At 42.3% G+C, this 18030-nt stretch overlaps 1 protein-coding gene across 2 annotated transcripts in view; it reads left to right on the top strand.

Annotated features, from left to right (window-relative positions):
• Positions 1-18030, top strand: part of FOCAD (focadhesin) — a 1730079-nt gene that overhangs the window by 617273 nt on the left and 1094776 nt on the right. The gene's annotated exons all lie outside the window — the stretch shown is intronic.

Here is an 18030-nt window from a genome sequence, read left to right as displayed (position 1 = left end):
TAGCCGTCAATTCCATCTCTACATACTTTACCACCTAATCCTGCTGTAGTTATCTGATTTCAAAATATTAGTTATTATATTTTTGCGTAAGCGGGACTGTGTCCCTGCGCCAGATTAAAAGCCACAGCAGGAGTGGTGCCATTTTGATCGAGATTGATGAAGAGAGAGGAAGCGCACTCGTGTTCGAGCAATGTAATTCGAGTAAAGCGAGGTATGGGTGCAGACGAGTAGATCCCCCTGAGTAGGGATAGAAATCCTGTGAAAGCACGTTCTGGTCAGAAGCGTGTCACTCGAATTGCACTCCGAAGGAGAAATTAATCAAGCGAGGGTCGTTTTCTGTATTTCATTGATTTATTCAATTTACATAAATTTAGTCGCTCCTTTGAAAGGTGTAATTTTCACTGAAATTTAAACATCACAAACGAGTATATTGAGATTCATAACTCGATGTAGCCCAATGCATTTCGGGCCAATGTGGCCCTTCGTCAGGGGAAGCACTATAAAGGGAGGATACAAGGAAACAGCTTTACTCAATACAATAGTATCATGAGTCAATCAATCTAGAGAGCAGTATACAAGAAACATAAATCAATACTTTCAGAATTAACGGATTGAATATAAATGAAACAGGCGTGGATGTAAGCAAGGTTGTGATGGTGTAGTTTCAACAAAACGGTATTAAATGGACAGATGAATCAAGTTGTGACAAAGTTTGGACAGTGAACTGAAATCACAAGCGTTGGTGGTGAATCCTGAAGAACGAGTGAGGTGTTTTGAAATTAAATACATGCGGGCGTGAAAAAAATAAAAATGAAACCGTGTTTGTCGAAGTTAGATAGCGTGAGGAAAGAGCGTTACAAGTGTGCGTAATCAAAATTAAGAGTAATGAAAAAATGGGCAAACAATACGTGAAATGTCAAAAATGAAAGTCGAAAATAAAAGTGGTGATGGAAGTTAGGTGCCGGGTGAAAAAGGGTCAGGGGTGTGTAAATTGACAAAGTAAGCGCAGAACAAACCGGTTATTAAAGAGCGAGGCGGTGTAGGGGATGACGCAAAACACTTACGTGATGCTAGGAGGTTCAAATCGATCGAGACTGAGCAGTCAAAAGTACCGGCATGTCAGCAAGTCGGTAGACTGTGAAACGCGCGAAGTTTTTAAAGGGTGTCAGGTGATCGTCATCGCAAATCAGGTTAACTGAAGGCCTCGTAGCCAATCATGTGAGTTTGTACTGGTCAATGTGTCGTCCAACGTGTGAAAAGCGGATAGGTTCGTCATAAAACTGTAGAACCCAATCAAAAAGGGAAAATACAAGTCTGATACAAGGTAACGGCGGCTGTGCGACTGTGTACAAAAGGTTACGTCAATAGTAAGAAGAGTGTACGGGTTCGATACGAGGTATGCAAAAAGTCAAAGGGTGTATTCAAAACAAAGATGCGGAAAAAACGCAAGTAAACAAACAAACGTGAACTAGGATACGAAAAAGAAAGTGAAGCCGTCGTGGCGGAATAAGTGATTGCGGTGTGTTGATGTGACTGAAAATAAAGTGATATGGAGTGAACATGTAAAAGGTGTATGCGGGGTGAATGTGGGAACAGAGCGAAAAAGTATGGATGTGTTGTTAACAGGGTGATACAATACAATAAGACAATGAAGGAGATAACAAAGCACGTAATACAATGGTCAACAGGAGCACACAAAATTCCAAGAAGGGATAAAGAATGCTAGTAAACAGTACATGTTGATGGTAAAATCAAATACGATGGGTGGCTAGAAAAATGAATGACAATGATAGAACATCAGGGAATACAAGGTTATGGGGTCCCTGGTCTTATGGGTATGTACCCATATACTTCATACCAAGGTGTATTCTGAAAACTGAAGGTCAGGTGAGAATCAAAGAACATTACAAAAAACAACCTAGATCATAACGATCATTAAGTCCTTTAGGGTGAATCGAATCTAGTTTGTTAATCCAAAAAACTTCACGTTGTAATAGATATTGTGTGTTATTTCATCCTTTTATGATCGGTACTTGTTCGAGAATCAAGAAGCGTAGTTGACAAATGTTATGTTGTAAAAGATCGAAATGGTTAGCAATAGGAGATTTTGTCTGATGAGTACGTATGTTGCTCTTGTGTTCATTAAGTCGAATACGTATTTTTCTCTCTGTCTTGCCAACATAAACAAGCCCACAGGGGCATTTAAGTAAGTAGATGACGTTCTGAGTGTTACACGTGGCTGTTACTGATAGGTTTATGGGAAAACCTTTGTGAGGGTGTGCAATCTTGTTGCCCTTGATAATAGAATTGCAGTTTCCGCAGTTCAAGCAGGGGATGGTGCCTTTAAAATCAATAGTGTGGAGATTTTTAGGCGTGGATAAGAGTTGTTTCAAATTTTGAGATCTTTGGTAGGCAAATCTAGGTTGTGAATCAAAGATGTGTCGAAAGTCTGGTTCATTACTCAGTATCGGCCAGTACCTTAACACAATTTTTTTGATTTGGTGGCTTCTCGTTGAGAATTTGGAGATGAACACGGATCTGGTTTCTTGTTGTGCCTGTGGTTTAGGTTGAAGCAAATCCTGTCTGGTGGGAATGTCAGCTTTGGTAATTGCGCTTTCCAGAATAGTAAGAGGATAATTGCGTTTTTTGAATTTGTCAATACAAGCGGTTTTACTAGATTCATAGAGTTCATCTGAACTGGCAATTCTTTTGAGTCGTAACAATTGGGAGTACGGTAGATGTTTTTTTAGAGAAGGCTGATGAAAACTGTCATAATGTAGTAGATTGTTCCTATCAGTCGGTTTGGTGTATACTTGTGTGGTAAGTTGATCTCCAGTGTTGGTAACAAGGGTATCTAAAAAAGTTACTGACTCATGGCTGATGTTATGGGTGAATTCGATTCGGTGATCCACTGTGTTGAGTGTTTCGATAAGTTGATCCAGTAAGGTAGTCGGTCCTTTCCAAATGATAAAAATATCATCTATGTATCTTTTGTAAAGAATCAAGTTATTTGTCCAGTCAACATTACTGAGAATGTGATCTAGTTCGAAACGGTACATGTAGAGATTGGCATACGTGGGCGCAGCACAATTGCCCATAGATGTGCCCGAGCATTGCATATAATACGTTCCGGACCATTCAAAATAACTGTGGTAGAGTGAAAAATGAATGAGTTCCATGAGGAATATATTCAGGTTATTGGGTTTGTCTGTCTGAAGTAAAAAAGATTCGATGGCTTCGAGTCCTTTGTCGTGAGGAATGGATGTATACAATGACTTTACATCGATAGTAGCCAGTGTGATATCAGGGGTGATTTGGTTTTGTATTGATTGTATGATGTTTAGAAAGTCGGTGGTATCCTTAATGTAGGTTGACATGGATTGTACTAGTGGTTGCAAATGTTTATCCAAGTATCTTCCCACAGGTTCATGAATCGAGTTTATTGTCGATACAATGGGTCTGAACGGAGGTTTGGTTGCATGTTTGTGGATTTTGGGTAACATGTATATATATGGAATAGCCGGATCTTCCTTGATGAGAAATTTTTTGTCTTCATCTTTGATGGTACCATTTTCATGAGCGTTGTTAACAATGATCTTAAGAATATTTGTGAATTCCTTGGTAGGATCTGATGTTATTGGCATGTAGATATCGGAATTTTGAACATGCTCATTGACATTATCGTGGTAAAAGGTGGAATCCATAATTACCAGGGCGCCCCCTTTATCAGCTTCTCTGAAGGTAATTTCGGGTTTGTTCGCCAGATGTTTTAGAGTATCATATTCTTTGCGTGTCAGATTGGCAAAAGTACTTTTGGTGTGGTAAGTAATCTTTTTGAGATCTTTTTTGACAATTGTTTCAAAAGCGTCTAATGCTTTGTGGCTAGAAGGAGCCATGAATGTACTCTTGTTCCTTAAACCAAGTAACGTATTTTCACGAGGTGTATCCGGTGTTTGGATAATATTGTGAAAGAAGTGCTTCAATTTCAAGGATCTCATGAATTTAAAAAGACTAATTTCTGTTTCAAGCTGGTTAGAGTGGTAGGTGGGTACGAATGAAGTACCTTTTTGTAAGGTTTGTATTTGGAATTGTGTTAGAGTGTAGCTGGAAATGTTAATTACGAGGTTTTCTGACTGCGTGTACTTTTTGCTATGGTTTTGGACGTGGACTTTCCTCCTGGATCTCCTGGTGGTTTTGGACCTGATCCTAAAAAATGTTGTCTGTTGTCACTAGTTGTAGGTTCATCGCTGGTTGATTGTAATGTTTCTGTTGATTCTGGAGTTTCCGTAATTGGTTTAGTGGATGCACTGGTGGAAGGTCTAATGTTGGTGGAAGAATCGTCGGAAGATGTGGCGTCTGAATCAAACGTACGACCTGTTTGCTTGCGTTGTTGTCTTCTTGTGGCGTAAACGTCGGCCCAAGTGTAAACCTCTCCGAGTTTATAATCCACTGTGTCACGCTTAAATTTTCTGGTTTTTCTCTCATTGATTTCATTTGTGTATGCATCAAGTTGTTTATTGATATCTGCTAGTGTCACATTCCAATCTGTGTCAGACAAATTTGTAGAGATGTCTTGTCTTAAGTCGTCAATTTCTTTGGTCAATTCTTCCAACAGTTTTGATAACTCTTCCACAATCAGAAGTATTAGATCGAGTGAACATTTGTTGAGGATGGCTTCCCAACGTAATGTAAATCTTGGATTGTTCTTGCATAAGGTTGATTTAAGTGCTATCCTTAGACCCCTTGGGATCCGTTGGACCTTGTGGTACCTGATGAGGGTGCTAGCATGTAAGCGTTGATTTATGGCTCTTTTAGATGTGTATAGCAATTGCTTTATATTGGATTGAACGGAGGTTGTACTGGAGCTGGATCCTGTAGTGTCCTCGAAAAGTGCATATATACGTTGTGTTTCTTCAGGTGTATACATGAAAGTCTCTGTTCTACTTTCTTTGTTGATTTCCGTGTCTTCCATGGTCTGGCGGTGCGCGATCTCTGTGGCTCAGGATGGGTGAAGAGATTGATGAAGAGAGAGGAAGCGCACTCGTGTTCGAGCAATGTAATTCGAGTAAAGCGAGGTATGGGTGCAGACGAGTAGATCCCCCTGAGTAGGGATAGAAATCCTGTGAAAGCACGTTCTGGTCAGAAGCGTGTCACTCGAATTGCACTCCGAAGGAGAAATTAATCAAGCGAGGGTCGTTTTCTGTATTTCATTGATTTATTCAATTTACATAAATTTAGTCGCTCCTTTGAAAGGTGTAATTTTCACTGAAATTTAAACATCACAAACGAGTATATTGAGATTCATAACTCGATGTAGCCCAATGCATTTCGGGCCAATGTGGCCCTTCGTCAGGGGCAGCACTATAAAGGGAGGATACAAGGAAACAGCTTTACTCAATACAATAGTATCATGAGTCAATCAATCTAGAGAGCAGTATACAAGAAACATAAATCAATACTTTCAGAATTAACGGATTGAATATAAATGAAACAGGCGTGGATGTAAGCAAGGTTGTGATGGTGTAGTTTCAACAAAACGGTATTAAATGGACAGATGAATCAAGTTGTGACAAAGTTTGGACAGTGAACTGAAATCACAAGCGTTGGTGGTGAATCCTGAAGAACGAGTGAGGTGTTTTGAAATTAAATACATGCGGGCGTGAAAAAAATAAAAATGAAACCGTGTTTGTCGAAGTTAGATAGCGTGAGGAAAGAGCGTTACAAGTGCATCCACTAAACCAATTACGGAAACTCCAGAATCAACAGAAACATTACAATCAACCAGCGATGAACCTACAACTAGTGACAACAGACAACATTTTTTAGGATCAGGTCCAAAACCACCAGGAGATCCAGGAGGAAAGTCCACGTCCAAAACCATAGCAAAAAGTACACGCAGTCAGAAAACCTCGTAATTAACATTTCCAGCTACACTCTAACACAATTCCAAATACAAACCTTACAAAAAGGTACTTCATTCGTACCCACCTACCACTCTAACCAGCTTGAAACAGAAATTAGTCTTTTTAAATTCATGAGATCCTTGAGATTGAAGCACTTCTTTCACAATATTATCCAAACACCGGATACACCTCGTGAAAATACGTTACTTGGTTTAAGGAACAAGAGTACATTCATGGCTCCTTCTAGCCACAAAGCATTAGACGCTTTTGAAACAATTGTCAAAAAAGATCTCAAAAAGATTACTTACCACACCAAAAGTACTTTTGCCAATCTGACACGCAAAGAATATGATACTCTAAAACATCTGGCGAACAAACCCGAAATTACCTTCAGAGAAGCTGATAAAGGGGGCGCCCTGGTAATTATGGATTCCACCTTTTACCACGATAATGTCAATGAGCATGTTCAAAATTCCGATATCTACATGCCAATAACATCAGATCCTACCAAGGAATTCACAAATATTCTTAAGATCATTGTTAACAACGCTCATGAAAATGGTACCATCAAAGATGAAGACAAAAAATTTCTCATCAAGGAAGATCCGGCTATTCCATATATATACATGTTACCCAAAATCCACAAACATGCAACCAAACCTCCGTTCAGACCCATTGTATCGACAATAAACTCGATTCATGAACCTGTGGGAAGATACTTGGATAAACATTTGCAACCACTAGTACAATCCATGTCAACCTACATTAAGGATACCACCGACTTTCTAAACATCATACAATCAATACAAAACCAAATCACCCCTGATATCACACTGGCTACTATCGATGTAAAGTCATTGTATACATCCATTCCTCACGACAAAGGACTCGAAGCCATCGAATCTTTTTTACTTCAGACAGACAAACCCAATAACCTGAATATATTCCTCATGGAACTCATTCATTTTTCACTCTACCACAGTTATTTTGAATGGTCCGGAACGTATTATATGCAATGCTCGGGCACATCTATGGGCAATTGTGCTGAGCCCACGTATGCCAATCTCTACATGTACCGTTTCGAACTAGATCACATTCTCAGTAATGTTGACTGGACAAATAACTTGATTCTTTACAAAAGATACATAGATTATATTTTTATCATTTGGAAAGGACCGACTACCTTACTGGATCAACTTATCGAAACACTCAACACAGTGGATCACCGAATCGAATTCACCCATAACATCAGCCATGAGTCAGTAACTTTTTTAGATACCCTTGTTACCAACACTGGAGATCAACTTACCACACAAGTATACACCAAACCGACTGATAGGAACAATCTACTACATTATGACAGTTTTCATCAGCCTTCTCTAAAAAAACATCTACCGTACTCCCAATTGTTACGACTCAAAAGAATTGCCAGTTCAGATGAACTCTATGAATCTAGTAAAACCGCTTGTATTGACAAATTCAAAAAACGCAATTATCCTCTTACTATTCTGGAAAGCGCAATTACCAAAGCTGACATTCCCACCAGACAGGATTTGCTTCAACCTAAACCACAGGCACAACAAGAAACCAGATCCGTGTTCATCTCCAAATTCTCAACGAGAAGCCACCAAATCAAAAAAATTGTGTTAAGGTACTGGCCGATACTGAGTAATGAACCAGACTTTCGACACATCTTTGATTCACAACCTAGATTTGCCTACCAAAGATCTCAAAATTTGAAACAACTCTTATCCACGCCTAAAAATCTCCACACTATTGATTTTAAAGGCACCATCCCCTGCTTGAACTGCGGAAACTGCAATTCTATTATCAAGGGCAACAAGATTGCACACCCTCACAAAGGTTTTCCCATAAACCTATCAGTAACAGCCACGTGTAACACTCAGAACGTCATCTACTTACTTAAATGCCCCTGTGGGCTTGTTTATGTTGGCAAGACAGAGAGAAAAATACGTATTCGACTTAATGAACACAAGAGCAACATACGTACTCATCAGACAAAATCTCCTATTGCTAACCATTTCGATCTTTTACAACATAACATTTGTCAACTACGCTTCTTGATTCTCGAACAAGTACCGATCATAAAAGGATGAAATAACACACAATATCTATTACAACGTGAAGTTTTTTGGATTAACAAACTAGATTCGATTCACCCTAAAGGACTTAATGATCGTTATGATCTAGGTTGTTTTTTGTAATGTTCTTTGATTCTCACCTGACCTTCAGTTTTCAGAATACACCTTGGTATGAAGTATATGGGTACATACCCATAAGACCAGGGACCCCATAACCTTGTATTCCCTGATGTTCTATCATTGTCATTCATTTTTCTAGCCACCCATCGTATTTGATTTTACCATCAACATGTACTGTTTACTAGCATTCTTTATCCCTTCTTGGAATTTTGTGTGCTCCTGTTGACCATTGTATTACGTGCTTTGTTATCTCCTTCATTGTCTTATTGTATTGTATCACCCTGTTAACAACACATCCATACTTTTTCGCTCTGTTCCCACATTCACCCCGCATACACCTTTTACATGTTCACTCCATATCACTTTATTTTCAGTCACATCAACACACCGCAATCACTTATTCCGCCACGACGGCTTCACTTTCTTTTTCGTATCCTAGTTCACGTTTGTTTGTTTACTTGCGTTTTTTCCGCATCTTTGTTTTGAATACACCCTTTGACTTTTTGCATACCTCGTATCGAACCCGTACACTCTTCTTACTATTGACGTAACCTTTTGTACACAGTCGCACAGCCGCCGTTACCTTGTATCAGACTTGTATTTTCCCTTTTTGATTGGGTTCTACAGTTTTATGACGAACCTATCCGCTTTTCACACGTTGGACGACACATTGACTTACGGCATCATGCATTGGATGACCGGGAGCTTGCAGCGTTTATTCTCCGCTCCGGACATCTCAGAGGTGCTGGGCTGGGCCAAGGCTTCCTCAGTCGCTCTCCATCGCCATGCTTGGCTTCGGGACGGAGTATTCCCTGAGAATATTCGGGAGCGACTCATCGACCTTCCGTTTGATGGCAGCCTGTTGTTCCATGCCCCGGCCGACACCGCCATCCAAAGGCTCTTGGCAGGGCTAAGTCCACCTCCTCCGCCTTATCCTCCTCCTCCTCTGTCCCCTCGTCAGTGACTTCTGAGTTGGGTTGATTCTGGGCCTTCTTAGGCCGGCTGTTCTGACTGTACAGTGTGTTTTCTAGCCGTTTACGTCCTTCCTTGGGACTTTGGCATTGTTGGCTGCTGGACGGCCCTTGTGTTGATTGTGTGTGGTTCTGCAGGAGTTGTTGCGCAGAGTTGGCTCTAAGATTGGGTCTTCTGCTTTGTTTGGGCTACTTGTCAAGCCTTCAGCGGGGGTGTTTCTTTCTCCGTGGCTCTTTTGTTTTTTCCTCTGCGGCGGAAGTTCTTCCAAAGAGGGTTCCCATATCTTGGGACTTAACGTACCCTATGTGGGGTAGTGGTAGCTGTCATATGGCTTGAGCTCTGCTAGAGAGTTCTGGTCGCCTTCGAGTGCCTGTTCTCCATGGCGCTTAGGTAGGTTGCTTTTGCTTCCTGAGGTCATGCGCGCGGCCACTCGTAGTGGTGGCCTGGGCATCTCCCCCTCTCCCTGCTCCTGTCCTGAGGTCTGGGATGATCCTGTGTTCTCCCTTGCTAGGCGTCGCCTACTCGGCCTTCCTGGGGCCTCGGGCTGTTCTTCTTGCTTCTGGCTTTGACTGCCAGCACTGTTCTGGCTGGCAGGCTGCTTTCCATCTGGAGTGGGTTCGCCTTCTTTTCCCTAGTTTCCTTGGGTCCTCTAGGCTTCTTCGTCCGCTTTCCTGTCTTGGCATTGGACAGAAGCTGTGTTGCCTTGTGAGGGGAGTGGGGTGCTTCGGCCTCTCAGTTCTTGCCCTTGGTTCCTCTGCTGTGAGTGTACTGGCCTCTTCAGCCTTCTTTCCCTCCTACATCCCCTGTGGGGCCCTCTGTTCTGCATTGGCTGGTGGGGTCCTTTCGCAGACCCTTCTTCCCATGGGGTATTGCTAGGGTATCTATTCTATGTGAAGGAATCTGCGGCTAGTTGTCTCTATCAGATGTACGAGTTAGTTACCTTCGGTAACGATGTATCTGGTAGAGACGATTCTAGCTGCAGATTCCTTCACAGCCCACCCTTCCTCCCCTATTCTGCGAGGACCCTTGGATTGGTCTTCGGTACACGCCTCCCGGTGGGGGGCTGCGTCTCCTGTGAGTGCCTTCCTTGTTCTTATGGGTGACTCCGTCTGGGGGCGGTTCATTCCTCCTTTGGCCCTTGGAGGATGGGGTTCAGGTGCTCTGCTGCTCTGGCTACTCCAGGTTTTGGGGGGATTGCTTTCTATCCCTGTCCTCCCTTCCTTCCATTACTTTCCTCTGATTAAGGGTCATCTGTCCTTGTCTTGCCCTTGTCCCTTGTGGGTGGTTGCCTTCTAGGTTGGGGTGGTTTGGAAGTTTGTTCTCCCTGGCTGTCTTGGGACTGGTCCCATTCCTTGCTCAGGATGGGGGGGTGGGCTTCCTACGTGTGCCATGACTTTCACGCCTGTTCTTGCCTCCGGGGCACAGGGATGGGAGGTTGTCTATGTGCTGGCAGGGTGACTGCGTAGGTTTCTGCTTGTTCTTCTTCTTTCTTCTTTCCCTGCCCTTGGGTTCTGCGGTGTTGGCACTACCCTGGTGGTGTTGTTAGTCACCGTTTCTTTCCAATTTTTCTGCTCTTCGCACACTGTTCCCATGCTTCCACAGTTTTTTATCTGGTGGTTCCGCGTTGTGGTCTGTAAAAGTTCTCCGAAGAAAACTGATGTGGGCGCGCCGGGGCGGGTCTTATGTGACCTCGCTGACGTCAGGTACGCGGACGACGCCTGGACGGAGTCGCGTGATGTCGCCCCGTCCCCGGCGCGCAGGGATGCTGTGGCAAAAAGTTTCCGGATCCAGTCCCATGCCTGGAGATTATTCTGCATGAAGTAATCTGCGGATAGAATCGTCTCTACCAGATACATCGTTACCGAAGGTAAGTAACTTGTACATCAATGGACTATGTGAGGCATTATTTAAGGGCAATCACGACTTCCCACAAATAGCTGCACGTACCATCCCCGCACTCCTCTATGCAGACGATGCAGTCTTAATGTCACTTACTCAAATAGGTCTTCAACGGGTATTAAACAGCTTTACCAAATTTATGGGCCAACTGGACCTTAAGGTGAACATCTCTAAGACTTATATTATGAGATGTGGGCCTGGGAGTCACATATGTAGGTATATGTTCCTGGAGGGCCAGAAAATAGATCACACTGCAAGCTTTGCATACCTAGGTATACTGTTTGATCGTAGTGACTCTTGGACTCAAGCCATCATGACAAAGAAACTTACTATGGCTAGATCAACAATGGCCCTCGCAAATTTTGCAAGGAAATTAGGGAGAAGACCACCACTGGAACTAGTACAGATATACAAGGCGAAATGTGTCTCTGCAGCTATGTATTGAGCGGCAGTTTGGGATTTTGCGGACACTCAGTCGCTCCAGACGCTGGAGAACATCTTTTTGAGATACATTTTAGCTGTCCCTAGTAGTACGTCTGCGTATATCTGCCATTCGATGTTGGGACTGCCGTTTATTTCAGATCTGATAAAAATGGAACCAATTCTCCTATGGCATAGAATATGGGGGCATATGCATCAACAATGCCATTTGCGATTCCTTATTAGCGAAAAATAAGGATTCGCTAATAAGGAATAGCAAAAGGCTATGCATGTAGGAATCGCTATTCAAATAGCGATTCCTTAACTTTCCTTAATTGCTACTAGCAAATTGCGAGTAGCAATTAAGGAATGCCATCCCAATCATTCCTATGGGCCTCCAGGCCCATAGGAATGAATTGGAGATTGCATGAGCAAATAGCGAGTACCAGTAGGTTCTCGCAAATTGCTCATGCAATTTCAAGGGTGCAAGGGTGTCAAAATGACACCCTATTGCACCCCTGAAATTGATATGTGCACATATGTTGCACACACACATGCTCTAAGGGCATGTGTGTGCGCAACATGAAACTTTGAAAAATGCACAAAAGTGCATTATTCAAACTTTTAGCAAATTACCGTGCAGTTCATCTTCATGGTAATTTGCTCCCCCTATTAGCGAATTCGCTAATTTTTTAACTTTCATGCATTGCATTTAAGGAATCCCAAATTGAGATTCCTTAAATTAAGGAATCTCAATTTGGGATTCCTTAAATGCTATCGCTATTTAAGGAATCGCTATTTAAGGATTCCTTAAATAGCGATTTTTGCTTTTGGGTTGATGCATTGGGATTGGGTATTTTTAACTCAATACCGGGAGCTATTAGCGAATCGGTATTTTACCGACTGGATTTTGGCTTGATGCATGAGGCTGATGGTCTAAACCAGAGACCAAGTTAAATCAAGAAATCTTAACAGACAGCCTAAAACTCGAAGGAGCGTTACTGATCCCATGGCTGAGGTTTGTTAGAAACTTTATGTCTGATCTCGGCCACTTGGTATATTACAATAATCCACGTACCATGCAGTTCATCAGTAGAAAGGAATTAAAAAAAAACAGGGACTACTTCTTCTGAACTCCATAAGACTTGCGACTGAGAGTTTAAAACCTGCAGTCCAGTATAATCAATTGATTTTATCTTCTTTTAGCATTCAGTCGTATTTATTGTTTGTACCTGGTGGATATGACAGGTTCATATTAACCCGTTTTGGATGCAGTATTTTTCACAGGCTAGTGAGTTTCCCAGGTATGAATTATTGGTCGCGTACATTAGGACTGTGTCCATGTGACAACTGTTTGGAACAATCAACAATACATATCTTTGTATTCTGTAGATTTTTCAGTAACCTGAGAAAAGTTTGGATTGTACCCATGTTGAACGAGCTGAGTCTGAGACAATGCCATCCTGCGTTGCTCGCGCTACAGCTCCTGGATGATGTACACATAACTTGGAGAATAATGATTGATTGTATGACGAATTTTTAATGTAATCATGTACCGTTTATATTTTATAGTTTTATTGAATGAATTGTATATATGTACTTTTATGATTCTCTTAAAAAGCAATCGAATAAAGATGCTTTAACTTGACTTGCCTTGACTAACGATGTAAAGGGGAAGGGGTAGGTAGGAAAGACTTTTTTTTGCAAAGGATCGATTACCAGTGATCTAATAGCTTCTTTGTCGTGGGAAGAAGGGCTTGGGATCCCGTTTGAATTGAGGATGGGCGTCATTGCAAATTTTAGAGCAGAATGGTAGAAAATGCCAGTTCGACCTGTATCCGTAGGTAATGGTCCTGGTTGTAACTCCAGTCCAAGTCTGGGCATATCTGCGCTGCACTGACATAAGTGATAGCATCCAGGAAACCCAGACCTCCCTCTGTAATAGTCCGTAAAAGAGTCGCAAGCTCGACTCTTGGGGATTTTCCCTTCCATACGAAATCTAGCATCTTTTGCCTGATTAGTTTGTGTTGATCTGGGTATCAGGAAAGGGATTGTCAGTAAGGTTTAGAGCACGCAAGGCATACAATTCATTTTCAGGCTATTTAGCCTGCCCATCCATGAGATTTCCCATTTGTGCCAAGGTCTTTAAAGAGTACAGTGAGTGCAGGTGGGATATTGGTGTCGTATAGTGTCTCTGTGCAGGTGGTTCTACCCAGTGTTTTTCTGAGTTTGGCAGGCAACAGTGGTTATTCCATGGATCCCCTTCTAGTACTGATTTTAGGCAGATCCTGACATTAATGTATTCTTCCAAGACTAGTAAAAATACTTTTGACTATTAGTGTCAGCAGAAATGAGGATTTGGTCTGGGAATTCCCACAACAAAGGCACAAGAGAGAGACCTTCCTCACTCAGATGTATTTTAACTTGGGCTGCTGTTATTCCATCTTGCAACAAAGGCATTCTTCCCTTCTGTCTCAGGAAGCAATTTTCAGTTTTTGTTGGACTAAACCACCACCGTCCATTATATCAACAAGCATGACAGTGTTCGGTCATGGACCCTATGTTGGGAGGTAGTTTGCCTGTAGAAGTGGGAACTTCAATATGGAATCTTCCCAATATCAGATATCGGGGGACCGCTATCTGTAAGGATGCATCCTCTCTGTTGTCTGTGCGAGAGTACCATAGCGGGAACTGAACCCCGAAGTGGCAGAGGTGATCGCCAATTTGGTGTTTCCATTCATTGATATTTACCATGTCCCAGAACTGGAAGTGTCCTTGGCTTTGTGGCATGCACTTTGCTCTGAATGGTTTCCTGCGGGACATCTAAACATTAAACTGTTTTCAGAGCCTGCTGCATGTGCTCTGCCGATCTTGCTTATATCATAAACTTCTGCAGAAGGAGCTAGAGGACCCAGCACAGCTGATTCTAATCTGTCCACACTGGGTGCTGAGGATCTAATATACCAATCTATTGCCACACTGTGTCCCTTACTTTCCCTTGCAGAGCAGAGTTCCAAAACTCTAAACTGCTCATACGGGTGTTAGATTCCTTTTGCCTTCTTGATGGGGTCGCAGATGTCCTACTGGCAGCCAGGTAGCCTGTTTCTAAACCTGTCTACGCTGGTTGCTGAGCTAAGTTGTTCATTGATGCAAGGTATCAACTGTTTTAAGCCTTTCTGACATCTTGCAATTTACGTTGTCCCTTGTAAGCAGGGACTTGCAGCGACTACATTTAGGAGCCACCATGAGGTCCTGCCTGCATTTATGAGCCTGCCGTATCATCTTTCTCTCTTTAGATCACCGCATGTGTCATGTTTTATTCAAGGTTTCCTTTCCTAGTTTCTCTCAATTAGGTTATTGCTCCCCTGTAGGATTTGAATCTCTTTTTGATTTTCCTGATGGTCTCCCAGGTATAGCTGTTGCACACTTGCCTGGGTTTACTCTAAAAACAATTCTGCTGGTGAAATAAACTCAGCTTGTAGGTTTGGAGACTTCAGGCCCTATCAGGTTGTCCATCTTTTACAGTTTTCTTCTGGTGTAAAATGTTTTTTCTTCTTAAACAAGGGTTATCTGTATTACATATGTAACAGTCTATTACTCCTCCATCTTACTTCCCTCTGCCACATCCAGCTTGGGAGGAGGAGTGACTGTAGATCCCGAAGTCATCTTAATGTTTTGTTGGACCTCTGTTCCAAACAACTTTGAATTTCATTCCCAGTTTTGTGCTAAATCATGGCCGCATGATGGCAAAGTCAAACAATATTGAATTACCATTAAAACTTTCAGAAACAGTGTCAGACAAAAACTGTTAGAATGTGTCCTGCTCTGCATTGCCACAAAATTGTTTAAATGACAGAGTGCACAGGAGCAGAGTAAGAAATTGAAGTAGGCAGAGAAAAACCGACAGTGGTGGGCAAGAGAAAAAAAACACTTTGTAGTTTGTTGCACTGGGCGTGTGCCAACTTTGCCCATGCTTTAAACATCTCTGCATAGACTTTAACCCAGGCATTTGATTTTTTTACTACATCAACCACACTTAGGATTAAGCCTCGGCAGAGTTCCGCTAAGCAGAGCTCCGCGAAGTGCAAAAAAACTTCACCACTCTACGCTGAGCTCTTCGAGCAGTGGAGTGCATTAGATAAATGCCGTTCGCTGTGATTTTCGGTGCCATTTTCGGTGCCAGGTGCTTGCCGCACTGTGCAATCATCGCGAACGGCACCATGCACAGCGCAAGCAGGCGCTGCTTCCTTTCTGCCGCTCGAATAGACTTTTATTCGAGCGGCAGCTTTCTCAATGCGAACGGACGGTTTCTCAATGCGATCGGTCGCGAGCATACGCGACCACTCGCAATGAGAAATCTGACCGCTCGCATTTAGAAATCTTGCCGGTAGGTTGATTTTCCATGCTCGCACTCGCCAACTTGATGTTGACGATAGCAAACGAGGAAAAATCTTGCCGGGAGGTGGATTTTCTGCGCTCGCCAACTTGACGTTGACGAACGCAAGCGAGGAAAAAAACTCTGCTTCGCCTATTTTCGGAGCAGAGCGGAGTTCACCGCCCAGACTTAGTCAGGATAGGCCTAAGAATGTACAAGATGGTGACGATGCACACCATTTTGTGCAGGACCATCCTCTGTATAAAGATCTGCTATGCCATGGCCAATAAGGTCCCTCCAGAGGGCATTTGTAGTTCATTCCACTGGAGCTGTGGCTTGCTGCCTGCATGGCTCTCTCCAGAGGCTTCTTAGTTGCTGATATCCATCAGGCGACCACATGATCAGCTTTTATAATCTTACCAAGCACCACTGCCTCACATCTCCGATATAGGGCCTCATGTAACCTGCAAGTCATAGATTTACAGGCTGTGTTGCTTGATATTTCTTCCTACCTTCCTTAGAGGTATTGCTTTGGGACTCATTCTTAAAGTGATAGATACTTTGAAGATGTATCTGTCTGAACAAGTAGTTACCTTTGGTAGCAATATTTCCAGTGAGTACATACCCTTCCCACAAATTCCTCCCCCATCCCCTCCTCCCCTGAGGAGTTAGTGCCTTAAGATCTCAAGATACACAAACATTATGTGCAGCATTTGTCACTGTTGTTGCTCTCTCGGTTCATAACTGCTTGGTCCGATGGCCTGTAGAAAAAAGTCAGGCTCTGATGCCAGCACCCAGTTGGTGCTTAACGTAATCCAGCGTGGAGGCACGTCTGGAGCCACGTGCTGCACGTTCTACGCCAGAGCACTTTTGCTGAGGAAAAGCTTATCTAGGCCAGTTTGAAGCCTGGAAGGATAATTCTTAAGGCGAGAACTCTGCGGGAAGATTATGCATCCACCAGGTACTTCATTACTGAAGGGAACTTTTTTCTGTTAATTTACTTTTAGCGAATTCTGTATGTTTTGTTTAAAGGAGAGGAAATGTCTGATGTAATACTAGTTTAGTTGAATTGTGTTTTTTTTTGTTGCATTTTCGAGCATGCAGCTGACTGCGATGGGCAGCACAAGGTTCGAATTTAGCATTCTAATATGTAAGACCAATGTAATTGTGAATGTGAATATATTTAATCCTTATGGTTGATATAAATTGTCCATAATTGTAGCATTTATTTTTTTCTATTTATTATAATAATTTATTGTCGTCCAGCTTGGAGAAAAGAGTGCTCGAGTCGTACATTTTTATGTGCGCTAGTTGTGCGGTGGGAAAATTGTATTCTCCTACGCATCTCATAGCTGAAGAAAACCATACATCAGAAATAAAAACTTGGCGCATGGCGGTAAATGGGATGTAACTGTGAGATTCTTAGGACAGTAATGACTGTGTTCTGTGGCCGGTTGATTAGATTCAGCTGACTTCAAAGGATATGCCTGGTGATAGAAGACATGTGAGGTGTAATGGCGTGAGCAGGCTTATTTTGCAAACTGCTCGCAGGTGTGACTACAAGGGAATGCTCAGACGATGGTTCCTTTTATCTCTTCATCGTAGAAAGTGGTACCAAATGGAGTAGGTGGGAAATAACCGTCACTACTTAGTGTTGAAGATGAAGCAAGAAACATATTACAGCTGTAATGGGCAGTGATAAAAGGATAATTTGACTTAAGGGAGCCATTTTGAGATGCAGGAGTCATCACAGTCATCTCAGCCACTTTTAAAGCATGAGGGCCTACTGGTAGTAGTATACAAGGAATGAATCCATGCTATATTTTCAGGATAGCTACAAGAGTTGCATTTATATATAGTTCTTATATGTGAATCTTATAGAGTCACTGATCTTTAGGTAACTCTCCCTTTGACCACACTTCCGCGGACCAGCGAAGACCTTTACACTTTCTTTTATTTAAAGCCAAAAAGTTACGGACCTGGCCAAAATTATGTGGCATGCTTATTTGCATTGACATCTGTCTAGTTCAATTCCTCAGGCTACTTTCATTCCTTTCCAGTGTACTGTGCACAGATTAATGTGTGACATTTCTTTCACGTTAGCAGATGATAATGTGTACAATACACGCGTTCCGGGAGGCTGTAACTGAACCTTAATTTGGCAAAATAAATGGGAAAAAATCTTATAAAAAAATGAATTCACTGCTCGCAATAGTCTGGAGGTGCCATTCACTGAACA

This window comes from Triturus cristatus, chromosome 2_1, assembly GCF_964204655.1.
Source record: "Triturus cristatus chromosome 2_1, aTriCri1.1, whole genome shotgun sequence".
Taxonomy (NCBI): Eukaryota; Metazoa; Chordata; class Amphibia; order Caudata; family Salamandridae; genus Triturus; species Triturus cristatus.
Note: the sequence above shows the minus strand (reverse complement) of the source record. Positions and strands in the feature narration are given on the sequence as shown.